At 43.3% G+C, this 14,106-nt stretch overlaps 1 non-coding gene across 1 annotated transcript; it reads left to right on the top strand.

Annotated features, from left to right (window-relative positions):
• The first annotated feature begins 13,692 nt into the window (after positions 1-13,692).
• LOC120942151 lies at positions 13,693-13,863 on the top strand. The gene has a single exon (XR_005749934.1). It is a non-coding gene; the product is annotated as a U1 spliceosomal RNA (small nuclear RNA).
• Positions 13,864-14,106: the final 243 nt, after the last annotated feature.

Here is a 14,106-nt window from a genome sequence, read left to right as displayed (position 1 = left end):
CCGTTTTATTTTCGTACATGCGGGATGGTTCGTTATTCTGTTTAATTCATGTTCGTTACTCGTTAGACAATAATTTTCGTGAATTTTCGTCAATGATTTGCATTCTGTGTTTTGGATTCCTTTTTCTGTTCGTGTTTTCGGTCGTGTGTTTGTGTGACATCTATGACAATTTGTTGTGGATGTCATGTGGGCATGCGACTGAAGATACGAACAGAAAAAGGATTTTCGTCATTTTGTACTTTCGTAAATATATTGCGGGATTCGCGGCACTTTCAACACGCGGCTCATCCATATTAACGATTGTTAAGCCCCATACACTTGGTCAGACTTTTTTAACAACAAACATAAAAACGATCGTTTTCCGTTCGTTCTCAGAAAATTTGTTAGTTTTTAAACTCCATCAGAAAACCATTTTTGGGTTCAAAAGTCTGGCCAACTGATCTCCCTTCAAATGAAAATCCACAGAAAAGTTTATTTGGCTTTACTGTACTACTCAGCACAAAAGAGAAGCTGCTTTACTAACTACACTCACTGCCCATTCAAAAAAACGAAAATGACATCTATAATAAAAGATTTCTATTCTGTATTTTGGGTCCTTTTTCTTTTGGTGTTTTCGGTCGTGTGTTCGTGTGACATCTGTGGCAAAAGATTTGCATTCTGTTGAATCCAAAATACAAACAGAAAAAAGGAATTCAAAATACAGGGTCTTTTGTTGTGGATGTCGTGTGAGCATACGACTGAGGGTGCGAACAGAGAAGGGATTCAAACAGGATACAGAATGCAAATGTTTTGTTGTGGATGTCGTGTGAGCATACGACTGAGGGTGCGAACAGAGAAGGGATTCAAACAGGATACAGAATGCAAATCTTTTGTTATAGATGTAATTTTTGTTCTTTTCGTTTTCGTTTTGTCGTATTTTCGTCAGATCGTTCGTTCGTATTTGCGGTTGTTCGTTATGCAGCTCATTCGTAATCCTGTCGTTTTCGTGCTTTATTTTTTTCGTATGTACACATTATTCTGCGGGTACGAAAATGAACATTTTCGTATGAAAATAACATTCGTACGAACGGGAATGCACATATCTATTTTACACTACACCACAAACCCATTGCTGCAAGCCTATATAAACTCTTATCTTTAATCAACCTAAGGCCTGTGTCAACAGGTATTTGCTCATACCAAGTGGGTTTTGCTCTTCTATACAAGTCTATAGGAATGCAAAACCAGATGGAAGCAGGTCAGAAGTAGGTCATCTGCAGGTAAAATGCATCTGACAAGGTTAAAAACTGATGTCCATTGACACAGGCACTTAGGTGTCCATCTATGGGGCTACAAACTTGCAAATTCAGATGTTTAAAGGCCACTTCAGATTTCTCTGGGTCATGGCAGTGCATTACTACACTCATTTACATACATTATTTTGCATTGTTGTACACTTCATCATTTTGAATGGGCTGCCATTGCACAACAATGGCTCAAAAAGGTGCCTGATCCCCCCTTTTTTTTAACACAGCACATAAAATGAGTTTTTCAAGATTATTGATGATTGTTTACTGTTTATTGTGGTATACGGACTTCAGTATTCTTTATCACGTTATTTACACTGTTATTTTTATTTCTATTTTTATTTTTAAAAAAAAGCGCAGCTCTCTTCCCATTTTTCATTTTGTATGTGTGTATATGTCACATTTTTGAGCTGCTGCTAGTTTCTGTATTTTTATTTTTTATTTTTAATAGTGTGGTAATTTCCATATATACCTAAAATGCATGGCATGTGAATTGTGGTAGGCTACAGCTTCTCCATGAACAAAAATCAATACTAGTTTACCTCTTGCTTGATCAGTGATGCTTGACTGTGATCATTATCATTTTTTTAAGAGTCTGTCTTCCCTGAACCAACACTTACATTTTTAATAACTGCTGGAGAGTTAAACCATATGAAAGAGTGTAATAGAAAAATGAAGGCCAGCACATCCAGGTAAGTCTTTCATAAATAGTCCAGGTTTTTTGAAAATGATAAAAATACACGTGTTTCATTAACCACTTGCTGACAACCGCACGCCGATATACGTAAGCAGAATGGCACGGGCAGGCAAATTGGTGTACCTGTACGTCCCTCCCCCTGGCGGGCAAAGGGTGCTATCCCGCCCCCCGGTGCCTGCGGTGGTCAGATTTGTTAGAGGAGCAATCAGTCCTAAGGGTCCAGGCCAATGATTCATGGCCTGAACCTGCTGATCGCTCCTGACAAATGAAAATGCCTGCCCTGTCTGTAAGTGTAAACACAGACAGGGGAAGTGATGTCATCTCTCCTCGTGGGGTCTTTTTGATTCCAGTGAGAGGAGAGAGGACATCTAAAACGTGAGTTGCACAACACTACACTGACACTAGTACACATAGGTACACTTGTCACCCCCTGATCACCCCCGATCTCCCCCCAGTTAACCCCTTCATGCCCTGTCACAGTGTCACCAATTGCAGTTTTAATATTTTTCACTGATGTCATTGGTGTAATTTGTGACTGTAATAACTGTTAGGGCAGTTAGTAGTAGGCCCCGTTAGGTCTAGAGTACCCCCCTAACCCCCTAATAAAGGTTTAACCCCTCGATCGCCCCCCTAATGAACCCTTTTACCCCCTGTCGCCAGTGTCGCTAATAGATCTTTTTTCTGATCGCTATAGTTAGCCAGTTAGTTGATTAGTTTCACCACCAGGTTTTTATAGCATCAAGTACCCCCATATACTACCTAATAAAGGTTTAAGCACCCTGATTTCCCCCTAGTTAACCCTTTCACCCCCTGTCACCAGTGATCACCGTATAAGTGTTACAGGTGATGCTGGTTAGTTAGTTTGTTTTTTTATAGCAACAGGGCACCCACCGTATATTACCATATAAAGGTTTAACCCCCTGATCGCCTGGCAGGTGATATCAGTTAGGTTTTAGCATCAGATAGGGTCTGTGCCACCCCAGGCAGCGTCAGATTAGTGCCAGTAACGCTAACACCCACGCACGCACCATACACCTCCCTTAGTAGTATAGTGTCTGAACGGATCAATATCTGATCAGATTTATACTAGCATCCCCAGTAGTTTAGGGTTCCCAAAAATGCAGCGTTAGTGGGATCAGCCCAGATACCTGCTAGCCCCTGCATTTAGCCCCTCCGCCCAGCCCAGCCCACCCAAGTGCAGTATCGATCGATCTCTGTCACTTAAAAAAAACTAAACACATAACTGCAGTGTTCACAGTCAGGCTTGATCTCCGTGAACGCTAACAGTTTTTGGGTATCATTTGAATCAGTTGCTGACAGTCAGGAGCTCTTTTTTCCTGTGAGTCTCACTAGTGTACCAGTAAATTTAGAGACCAAAATGTCAAATCGAAGGTACAATAGTAAAAAGGCCTACATGTTTCTGAGCATGACAGATAATGAAGAGGAAGTCAGATTCAGGTTTAGAATACAATCCAGTAGACAGCCACGGCACCCTGGCAGATAGAGTAGTGGTCCTGCCAAGGTCAGGCGTACATGACCCCGTTCTTCTGCTGTTGTTGAGGTGCAAGAACCGCAGGGCTCTCCTATGGAGCAGAGAGCCAGTACTAATGCTGCTCATCCTTCTGGTGAACTGGAAAGCAGCCTAGTACACCCTGGTCGTAATCAAACCAGCACTGCAGTATCACGTGGTGACATGGCGAGTCCCATAAGTGCAGTGGCTAGCACAACTAGTGTCCCACAGCCACCAAGAAGACCAAGATAGGCCCATTGTGCCCATAGTGCCCTTCCTGCAGAATATGCCAATCCTAATTGTGAGCCCACCACTTCTTCAGCACCTGTACTTCCCCCATTCACTGGCCAACCTGGAATTCAGGTGGAAACAGTTGATTTTACGTCACTTGATTTTTAATCGCTGTTTTACACGGAAGATCTCTATGGGCCAGATCCACAAAAACCTGGCGTAACTTAAAAAATCCCATTTAAGTTACACTGCCTTAAAGTTTCTACCTAAGTGCCTGATCCACAAAGCACTTATCTAGAAATTTAAGGCTGTGTAACTAAAATTACGCCGGCGCAAGGCGTTCCTATTCAAATGGGGCGAGTCCCATTTAAATGAGGCGCGCTCCCGCGCCGGCCGTACTGCGCATGCGCGAAGTTACGTTACGCCGAGTTTTGAGGATCGCGACGGCTTAAAAAAGTTGCGTCGGGGAAAAAAAATAAAAAAATGACAGCGTCGCTCGGCATGCATTCCTGAGAGGGAGAACTCCATGCCAATTTTCAAAGAAAAAACCGGCATGGGTTCACCCCCCAGGAGCATACCAGGCCCTTAGGTCTGGTATGGGTTGTAAGGAGACCCCCCCACGCCGAAAAATCGACGTAGGGGGTCCCCCTACAATCCATACCAGACCCGTATCCAAAGCACGCTACCCGGCCGGTCAGGAATGGGAGTGGGGACGAGCGAGCGCCCCCCCCCCCTCCTGAGCCATGCCAGGCCGCATGCCCTCAACATGGGGGGGTTGGGTGCTCTGGGGCAGGGGGGCGCACTGCGGGCCCCCCCACCCCAGAGCACCCTGTCCCCATGTTGATGAGGACAGGACCTCTTCCCGACAACCCTTGCCATTGGTTGTCGGGGTCTGCGGGCGGAGGCTTATCGGAATCTGGGAGTCCCCTTTAATAAGGGGGCCCCCAGATACCGGCCCCCCACCCTAAGTGAATGGATATGGGGTACATCGTACCCCTATCCATTCACCTGGAGGCAAAAAGTAAAATTTAGTAAACACACAACACAAGGCTTTTTAAAATATTTTATTATTCTGCTCCGGATGCCCCCCCTGTCTTCGTTATTAGCTCAATTAGCAGGGGGGGCTTCTTCTTCCGCTCTCCGGGGGTCTTCCACTCTCCGGTGGTCTTCCGCTCTCCGGGGGTCTTCTCCGCTCTCCGGGGGGGGCTTCTCCGGACTCCGGGGGGCTTCTTCCATCTTCTCCCCTCTTCCGCTCTTGACTCGGCGAACCCCGGTTCTTCTGCAGCTCTCCGGTGCCTTCTTCTTCAGCGCTGGCTGCCTGCTATGTTTGTGTGTTAGCTCGATTTCAAACAGGCAGCCGGCGCGGTCTTCTGTGACGTCATCTTCTCTTCTGTTCTTCTCCCCTCTTCCGATGTTGCCTCGTCGCCTGTTGTCGCTGTAATGATGGAAGCGCGCCTTGCATCACATTTATATAGGCATCACCGTCCCATCATGCTCCGGTAGGTACCCACGTGGTGGGTGCACGTGGGTAGGCACCCACCACGTGGGTACCTGCCGGAGCATGATGGGACGGTGATGCCTATATAAGTGTGATGCAAGGCGCGCTTCCATCATTACAGCGACAACAGGCGACGAGGCAACATCGGAAGAAAGGAAGAGAAGACCCTGACGTCACAGAAGACCGCGCTGGCTGCCTGTTTGAAATCGAGCTAACACACAAACATAGCAGGCAGCCAGCGCTGAAGAAGAAGGCACCGGAGAGCTGCAGAAGAACCGGGGTTCGCCGAGTCAAGAGCGGAAGAGGGGAGAAGATGGAAGAAGCCCCCCGGAGTCCGGAGAAGCCCCCCCCGGAGAGCGGAGAAGACCCCCGGAGAGCGGAAGACCACCGGAGAGTGGAAGACCCCCGGAGAGCGGAAGAAGAAGCCCCCCCTGCTAATTGAGCTAATAACGAAGACAGGGGGGGCATCCGGAGCAGAATAATAAAATATTTTAAAAAGCCTTGTGTTGTGTGTTTACTAACTAACTTTTTGCCTACAGGTGAATGGATAGGGGTACGATGTACCCCATATCCATTCACTTAGGGTGGGGGGCCGGTATCTGGGGGCCCCCTTATTTGAGGGGACTCCCAGATTCCGATAAGCCTCCGCCCGCAGACCCCGACAACCAATGGCAAGGGTTGTCGGGAAGAGGTCCTGTCCTCATCAACATGGGGACAGGGTGCTCTGGGGTGGGGGGGCCCGCAGTGTGCCCCCCTGCCCCAGAGCACCCAACCCCCCCATGTTGAGGGCACGCGGCCTGGCACGGCTCAGGAGGGGGGGGGGCGCTCGCTCGTCCCCACTCCTTTCCTGGCCGGCCGGGTAGCGTGCTTTGGATACGGGTCTGGTATGGATTGTAGGGGGACCCCCTACGTCAATTTTTCGGCGTAGGGGGGGTCCCCTTACAACCCATACCAGACCTAAGGGCCTGGTATGCTCCTGGGGGGGAACCCATGCCGGTTTTGTTTTTACAAATTGCCGTGGAGTTCTCCCTCGGGAAAGCATACCAAATGCCGTCGCTGGAATGGGCTTTTACATGGTGTGACTAGTTTACACTTTGTAGAACCAGCCCTAATTTTACACTTGCAAAATAACACTTACGGCGCAAAAAGGAAGCTAGAAAGCTTTGTGGATCGCCTTAAGTGCTAATTTGCATACTAGAAACGGCATTTCGACTCGAAATGCCCCCAGCGGCGGATGCGGTACTGCATCCTAAGATTCGGCAGTGTAATTCAATTACACATGCCGTATCTTCTGCCTAACTTTGGAAAAAGCCTTTTGAGGATCGTTTCCAAAGTTACACACAGACTGAACAGCAGTTAAGTCGGAGTATCTCTTTTGTGGATCTGGCCCTATAGATCTATTGTGGACCAAAGCAATTTGTATGCTGGTCAATTCATTGCCGCTAATCCCCATTTGACCCTTGCCAGACAATGGAAACCAATTACGGTTTCTGATTTTAAGACCTCTCTGGGCCTATCCCTCCTCATGGGAATAATTAAAAAGAACAAGTTGCGGTCATATTGGTCTACTGACCCAGCAGCTTGTAGGTTCCCGTCTTAGGCTGTGGGAGATAGCCTGCTTGAAGTGTAATAATTTGCTCACTGTGAAGTGGAGGGATAATAAGAATGTTTTATTCTGTCCTCCCTTCACGCAGACACGACGGTCCAACGGTGACTGGTGTTGTGGAGAAACCCCTCTGTGTCTACGAATGTAACCTTAATATGGGAGGGGTGGACCTCAATGTAAACAAAAAGTGTCAGAAAGGGCTTTGTCTTCAAGTGGTTAGAAGTGGGAAAGTAGACACCCCAAGCTATTTGCTGATAGGCATGTTGAGTCCATGGAATATTTTACATTTTGCCACACATATACACAACGCTCCTTCACCGCTCCAAAGATGCGGCTAGCAGGACTTTTTCTTACCGTCCTGCTAGCGCACCGCTCCAGTGTGAAAGTCCTCGGGACTGTTTAGGGTCGGTTTGCAAGCGCTATTTTTAGCGTAGTAGTACCTGCAAAATGACCCAGTGTGAAAGGGGTCTCACAGATCCCTTCATCCATTCTATAGAGTGCAGATGGACAGATCTCCCTATTGGATGCAGCCACTGTTTGGCTGATAATATTTTGTTTGGCTCTTTCGATTCAGGAGGAGGGCAACAGGGTAACCCACTAAGCAAATTGCATCTTGTTCATCAGGAACAGGCAAAAGTTGATATAGTTTATTGCCAACTCTACTTGGATGTGCTGAAATATGGCTTACTATTTCATTCTGTGCATTTCAGATAGTAGTCGCAGTGCCTAAAATCAGATTGGTTGATCTGTCAATACAAATTCATTCAATCAGTCATTCTCACTTGAGTTTCTATTATCTCTCAGAGACTCTACTGGTGAGATCCCTACACTCAAGTTCCTTCTGTGTCCATTATGAGGGGTTTTTATGATTCCTTTTTGTTTTTGTTTGTTTATATTATGGATATTGCAACTAGGTGGGTGAAAAAATCCAAAATTTCCAGGAGGACGGAAAGAATCAGAAATTATGCTAATGGTATCTCACAGTTAAAGTATCAAATATATAAGATATCTGACTATCTATAACTAAAATATCACTTTTAGAGGGACATTTCCCTCAACCACTTCCATACCGTGCCAATTCTGGCATTCCTCTCCTACGTGTAAAAATCATAATTTTATTGCTAGAAAATTACTCAGAACCCCCAAACATTACATATATATTTTTATCAGAGACCCTTGAGAATAAAATGGCAATTTATGCAATTAGTTATGTCACACTGTATTTGTGTAGCAATTTTTTTAACACAATTTTTTTGTAAAAAAATAATTTTTATGAATTTAAAAGAAACCAAAACACAATATCTACCCCAGTTCTTTGGTATAATGTGAAAGATGAAGAAGGTGTTATGCTGAGTAAATAGATACCTTACATGTCACACTTTAAAATTGCACACACTCGTGGAATGGCACCATACTTCAGTACCTAAAAATCATCATAGGCGTCACAATAAAATTGTTTACAAGTTATCAGTTTAATCACTTAAGGACCCGAAGGATTTTACCCCTTAATAACCAGGCCATTTTTTTGTGATACGGCACTGTGTTAGTTTAACTGACAACTGTGCGGTCGTTTGACCCTGTACCCAAACAAAATTGATGACCTTTTTTTCCCCACACATAGAGCTTTCTTTTGGTGGTATTTGATCAACTTTTTTCAAGCTATAAATAAAAAAAGAGCGACAATTTTGAAAAAAGCAATATTTTTTACTTTTAAAGTGGCCGACGTACAGTTACGGCGATTCACCCAGGGGGGGCAACCTGTCACAGTATAAGTGAGATGGCTGGTTCTTAAGTGATTAAAGTTACAGAGGAGGTCTTGTGCTAGAATTACAGCTGTCTCTAAAGTTTGCTGAAATACCTCACATGTGCGAACGGCGTTTACATATGCGGGCTCAACCTACATATGTGTTAGCTTCTACGTGTGAGCATGAGGGGACAGAGGCCCTTAATTATTTATTTTTTTAGTATTCATTTTATATTACTTTTTTTATTTTTACACTGCCCCTTTTATTTATTTTTTTAATCACTTTCATTCCTATTTCAAGAAATGTTAACATCGGGGCTGGGGACGACCTAGCGGTCATGGCACACGTTTGTACCAATGACAAAATGAGTGGAGGGTGGAGAGTCCTAAAAAATTATTTCAGGGACTTAGGGAATATATTAAGGAGAAGCACCTCCAAGGTTGTTTTCTCAGAAATACTACAGTTGCAATAAAAAGTATGCGAACCCTTTTGGAATGATATGGATTTCTGCACAAATTGGTCATAAAATGTGATCTGATCTTCATCTAAGTCACAACAATATTAAACTAATAACACACAAATAATTAAATGTTACCATGTTTTTATTGAAAACACCATGTAAACATTCACAATGCAGGTGAAAAAGGTATGTGGAACCCCTAGACTAATGACATCTCCAAGAGCTAATTTGAGTGAGGTGTCAGCCAACCGGAGTATAATCAATGAGATGAGATTAGAGGTGTTGGTTACAGCTGCCCTGCCCTATAAAAAACACGCACCAGTTCTGGGTTTGCTTTTCACAAGAAGCATTGCCTGATGTGAATGTTGCCACGCACAAAAGATCTCTCAGAAGACCTACGATTAAGAATTGTTAACTTGCATAAAGCTGCAAAGGGTTATAAAGGTATCTCCAAAAGCCTTGCTGTTCATCAGTCCACGGTAAGACACATTGTCTATTGATGAAGAAAGTTCAGCACTGCTGCTACTCTCCCTAGGAGTGGCCGTCATGTAAAGATAACTGCAAGAGCACAGTGCAGACTGCTCAATAAGGTGAAGAAGAATCCTAGAGTGTCAGCTAAAGACTTACAAAAGTCTCTGGCATATGCTAACATCCCTGTTAGCGAATCTACGATATGTAAAACACTAAACAAGAATGGATTTCATGGGAGGATACCACAGAGGAAGCCACTGCTGTCCAAAAAAAAAAAACATTGCTGCACGTTTACAGTTTGCACAAGAGCACCTGGATGTTCCACAGCAGTACTGGCAACATATTCTGTGGACAGATGAAACCAAAGTTGAGTTGTTTGGAAGAAACACACAACACTATGTGTGGAAAAAAAAAGGCACAGCACACCAACATCAAAACCTCATCCCAACTGTGAAGTATGGTGGTGGGGGCATCATGGTTTGGGGCTGCTTTGCTGCATCAGGGCCTGGACGGATTGCTATCATTGAAGGAAAAATGAATTCCAAAGTTTATCAAGACATTTTGCAGGAGAACTTAAGGCCATCTGTCCACCAGCTGAAGCTCAACAGAAAATGGGTTTTGCAACAGGAAAACAACCATAAGCATAGAAGTAAATCAACAACCGAATGGCTTAAACAGAAGAAAATACGCCTTCTGGAGTGGCCCAGTCAGAGTCCTGACCTCAACCCGATTGAGATGCTGTTGCATGACCTCAAGAAAGCGATTCACACCAGACATCCCAAGAATATTGCTGAACTGAAACAGTTCTGTACAGAGGAATGGTCAAGAATTACTCCTGACCGTTGTGCACGTCTGATCTGCAACTACAGGAAACGTTTGGTTGAAGTTATTGCTGCCAAAGGAGGTTCAACCAGTTCTTAAATCCAAGGGTTCACATACCATGGTGTGTTCAATAAAAACATGGCAACATTTAATTCTTTGTGTGTTATTAGTTTAAGCAGACTGTGATTGTCTATTGTTGTGACTTAGATGAAGATCAGATCACATTTTATGACTAATTTTTGCAGAAATCCATATCATTCCGAAAGGGTTCACATAATTTTTATTGCAACTGAACCTGTACCTCGAGCCACACCAGGGAGGCAGCAGGAGTTAAGGAAACCGATCAAGTGACTGAGGAACTGATTTAGAAAATATGAATTTGGTTCCTGGAGAACTGGGCTGACTTCTCAATCGGTTACTGGCTCCTTAGTAAAGATGAGCTGCACCTTAATGGGGAGGGTGTAGATCTATTGGGTAGAAAGAGGGCCACAGAGTTAAAGGGGCTTTCAAACTAGGTATTTGGGGGGGGGTCAGAGGAAGAAATAGCCAGCAGAGAGCAAGGGACAGAGGGTAATAGTGGAGTCAGCAGTGATAATACAGCAATAATCCCGGGGGAAAAAAGCACAAGGAAACATAATGAGGAGATATTATGCACTCATACAACACTGAGAGGAATATACAAAAATGGCTAGGAGCCTATCTAATAAAATAGAGGAACTGGAGCTGCTATTACACACAAGAAGGACTTAGACTTTGTGGAAATAACAAAAACTTGGTTTGTCAGCTCACACTATTGGCTGGCAAATATTGAGGGGTATTTCTTGTATCGGAAGGACAGGGAAGGGGAGGTGTAATCCATGTGGGTACAGTTTCAAAGAGAAGAAATAAGTGGGAAATTAATAATAGGGGTATGATAGAGGCCCCCCCCAACCTGAAGTTGGAGGAGGAGCTGGACCTACTATCACTCTTTCATATAGGCCAGATTTGTGGAGTGCATGACTAATTGTTGTCCGTTGGACAGATTCTCCCACCTGAGCTGCGGATCTCTGCAGCTCCTTCAGAGTTACCATAGGCCTCTTGGACGGCTATGTCTTGGTAGGTTTGCAGTTGTGCCATATGCTTTTAATTTTTCGCATGATTGATTGAACAGTGCTCCGTAAGATCAAAGTTCAAAGCTTGGGATATTTTTTCATAACCTAACCCTGTTTTAAACTTCTCCACAACTTTATCCCTGACCTGTCGGATGTGTTCCTTGGCCTTCATGATGCTGTTTGTTAACTAAGATTCTCTAACAAACCTCTGAAGGCTTCACAGAACAGCTACATTTATACTGAGATTAAATTACACACAGGTGGACGCTGTTTACTAATTGTGACTTCTGAAGGAAATTAGTTCCACTAGATTTTAGTTAGGGGTATCAGAGTAAAAGGGGCTGAATACAAATGTGTCAGGACTGGACTCTCAGCCGTCCCTTCTCAGGTTGCTCAGCAGTTGGTTAATTGCCAGTACTCATCGTTCCACTGTGGCTCACCAGGTGATCATTTACTGCTTGTCACTCCAGCCAACCCCTTCTGGCTATTTAAACTGCCTGATTCATGTCTCCTGTGCCTTCGCCTTGGTCAAACATATCAAGAGAATCTCTGCTGTGTTCCTGTTGAAGACTTGCCTAGCTGACATCTCTACTGGTTCCTGATCCTGTCTGCTGCCTCTGACTACACTGATCTCTGGCATCCTGATTTACTGGCTTGTTGTTAATACTCGCTTTGACTACCGTACCCTGGCTATGTTTTGACTTTGTTTTCTATTTGTACCAAGTTTTACTATTCTATTAAAAGGTGTGAATATAACTGCATTTTCTGTCTCCACCTGATTCATGGTACCTGACAAAATGAGTGGCACACTTTTCAGATATTTATTTTGTAAAAAAAATTAAAACCATTTTATCATTTTCCTTCCACTTCACAAGTATGTGGCACTTTTTGTTGGCCTAGCACATAAAATCATAAAAAAATACATATACGTTTTTGGTTGTAACATGACAAATTGTGGAAGATTTCAAGGGGTATGAATACTTTTCAAGGCACTGTATCACTGAACTGAGAAACACTTAATAAATACACGTTTATTTTGTTTGAAGTAGAATACTGATGAATATTGTGCCTCCTTACAATATTCAAATAATAAACAAAAAGGATATGAAAGGTCACCTTGAACTCCATGACCTGTAGAAAAACATGTTGCTGCCATTCTTATACATTGGTATAGAACATGAAGTACAGTATCTCCATAATTCCTATATTTTTCAATATGGGTGTATTTCTCTCTGTATAAGTATAATTATTTCTTTATTGGTATTTCCGTAAAAAAAAAAGAGAGAAATATATTTTACTATTTCTTAACTTCAAACAATTTAGAGACCCTTCATTAGCATTTTGCAATGATAAATTACCCAAACACACTTTTTTCTACTGTTGCACTATATTGTTCATGATTCATTATTGATTTATTACAATATTGCTTAATGATGCCTGCTTTATCACAGTGACTGTCTTCTACCCACTGTTTGTATCAGCTTGACATTTTACAGGATTAATAATATCTTCTATCCATACAGGCATTTGTAGAGCAAATGTGGTTTCTTTGTAAGTTGTCTGCATACCACAGACAGGGGCAAACTAATCATGAGCTGTATTAGCTATTAACACAATTGCGGTATGTTTCAATTGACACTTATTTTTGTGTAATGTGATATGGCATTTCTAACATATGCAGTTTTCAATGATTGTTGGCTTTTTAAAGAACAATATAATTGTCCTCATTCTAGACTATAATCTTTTGTTGTATATAATGCAACAATTACATTTCATATGATGATGACGAATTTAGTTAGTAACTTGATGCCACTCCATATGAAGCCTTGGTAACCGTGTCAACCAATGCATTCAAAGAAAACTATGTGATACTGGTTCCTGCCTTGTTATGCTGTAATTTATTGGTATGACTTGTCAAAAAAAAAGTATATATTCCTTTTAAGAATTCATATTATGTGACATTAAAATAGCCTTATTCAAAATGACTAAGTTCTTTGTGCAAGCTCCTTCTAGAATTCAAGCACTTGTTTCTAACTTACTGTATCAGACTTGACTTAGGAAAGGCATGTGTCAAATTCAAAGGGATAGAAAAATCAAATTGTGCTTATGGAATAGAATACCTTGTTCAAAAATAATTTAGAAAGCATTGAAGCAGATCTCCCCATGTGGTTTACGTTCTATGTCATTAACCACTTAAGGACCAGAAGATTTTCCCCCTTAATGACGAGGCTATTTTTTTTTTTTACTTTTAGCTATAATACATATCCAAAAATAAATACTTACCTGGCAGGGGAGACACCATGATCATGAAGGTGGTTCTCCCAGGGCGAGGCTCAGCCATTGCACTCTGGCCGTAATGATCGTGGTGTCTTCCCTGTCGCTTCTCGGCCTTTTGGCTAAGATCAGGTGTAGTATCTGTTCTTATCAGTTGTCAGAGGAGCACTGAAGCACCTCCATTGGGAGGGTGGATGCAATCCAATGACGTCATTGCACCTGGAAGGATGGTTTCAGCAGTGACTACGCCGTGCTGCCCGACAGATACTGGGGGCCGGCCGATGGTCGAGTCTGAGCCATCTGGAAGGGTGCTCCTGGTGAGGATGGGTGGCTGCACTTGGTCTTGTTTTTTTTTTTGCCGAGTTCTAGACTGGCCTTCTGGCTGGCTGGTGTAAGTGCTATCTCTGTCGGGGAT

Source organism: Rana temporaria, chromosome 5 (assembly GCF_905171775.1).
Source record: "Rana temporaria chromosome 5, aRanTem1.1, whole genome shotgun sequence".
Classification (NCBI taxonomy): Eukaryota; Metazoa; Chordata; class Amphibia; order Anura; family Ranidae; genus Rana; species Rana temporaria.
Note: the sequence above shows the minus strand (reverse complement) of the source record. Positions and strands in the feature narration are given on the sequence as shown.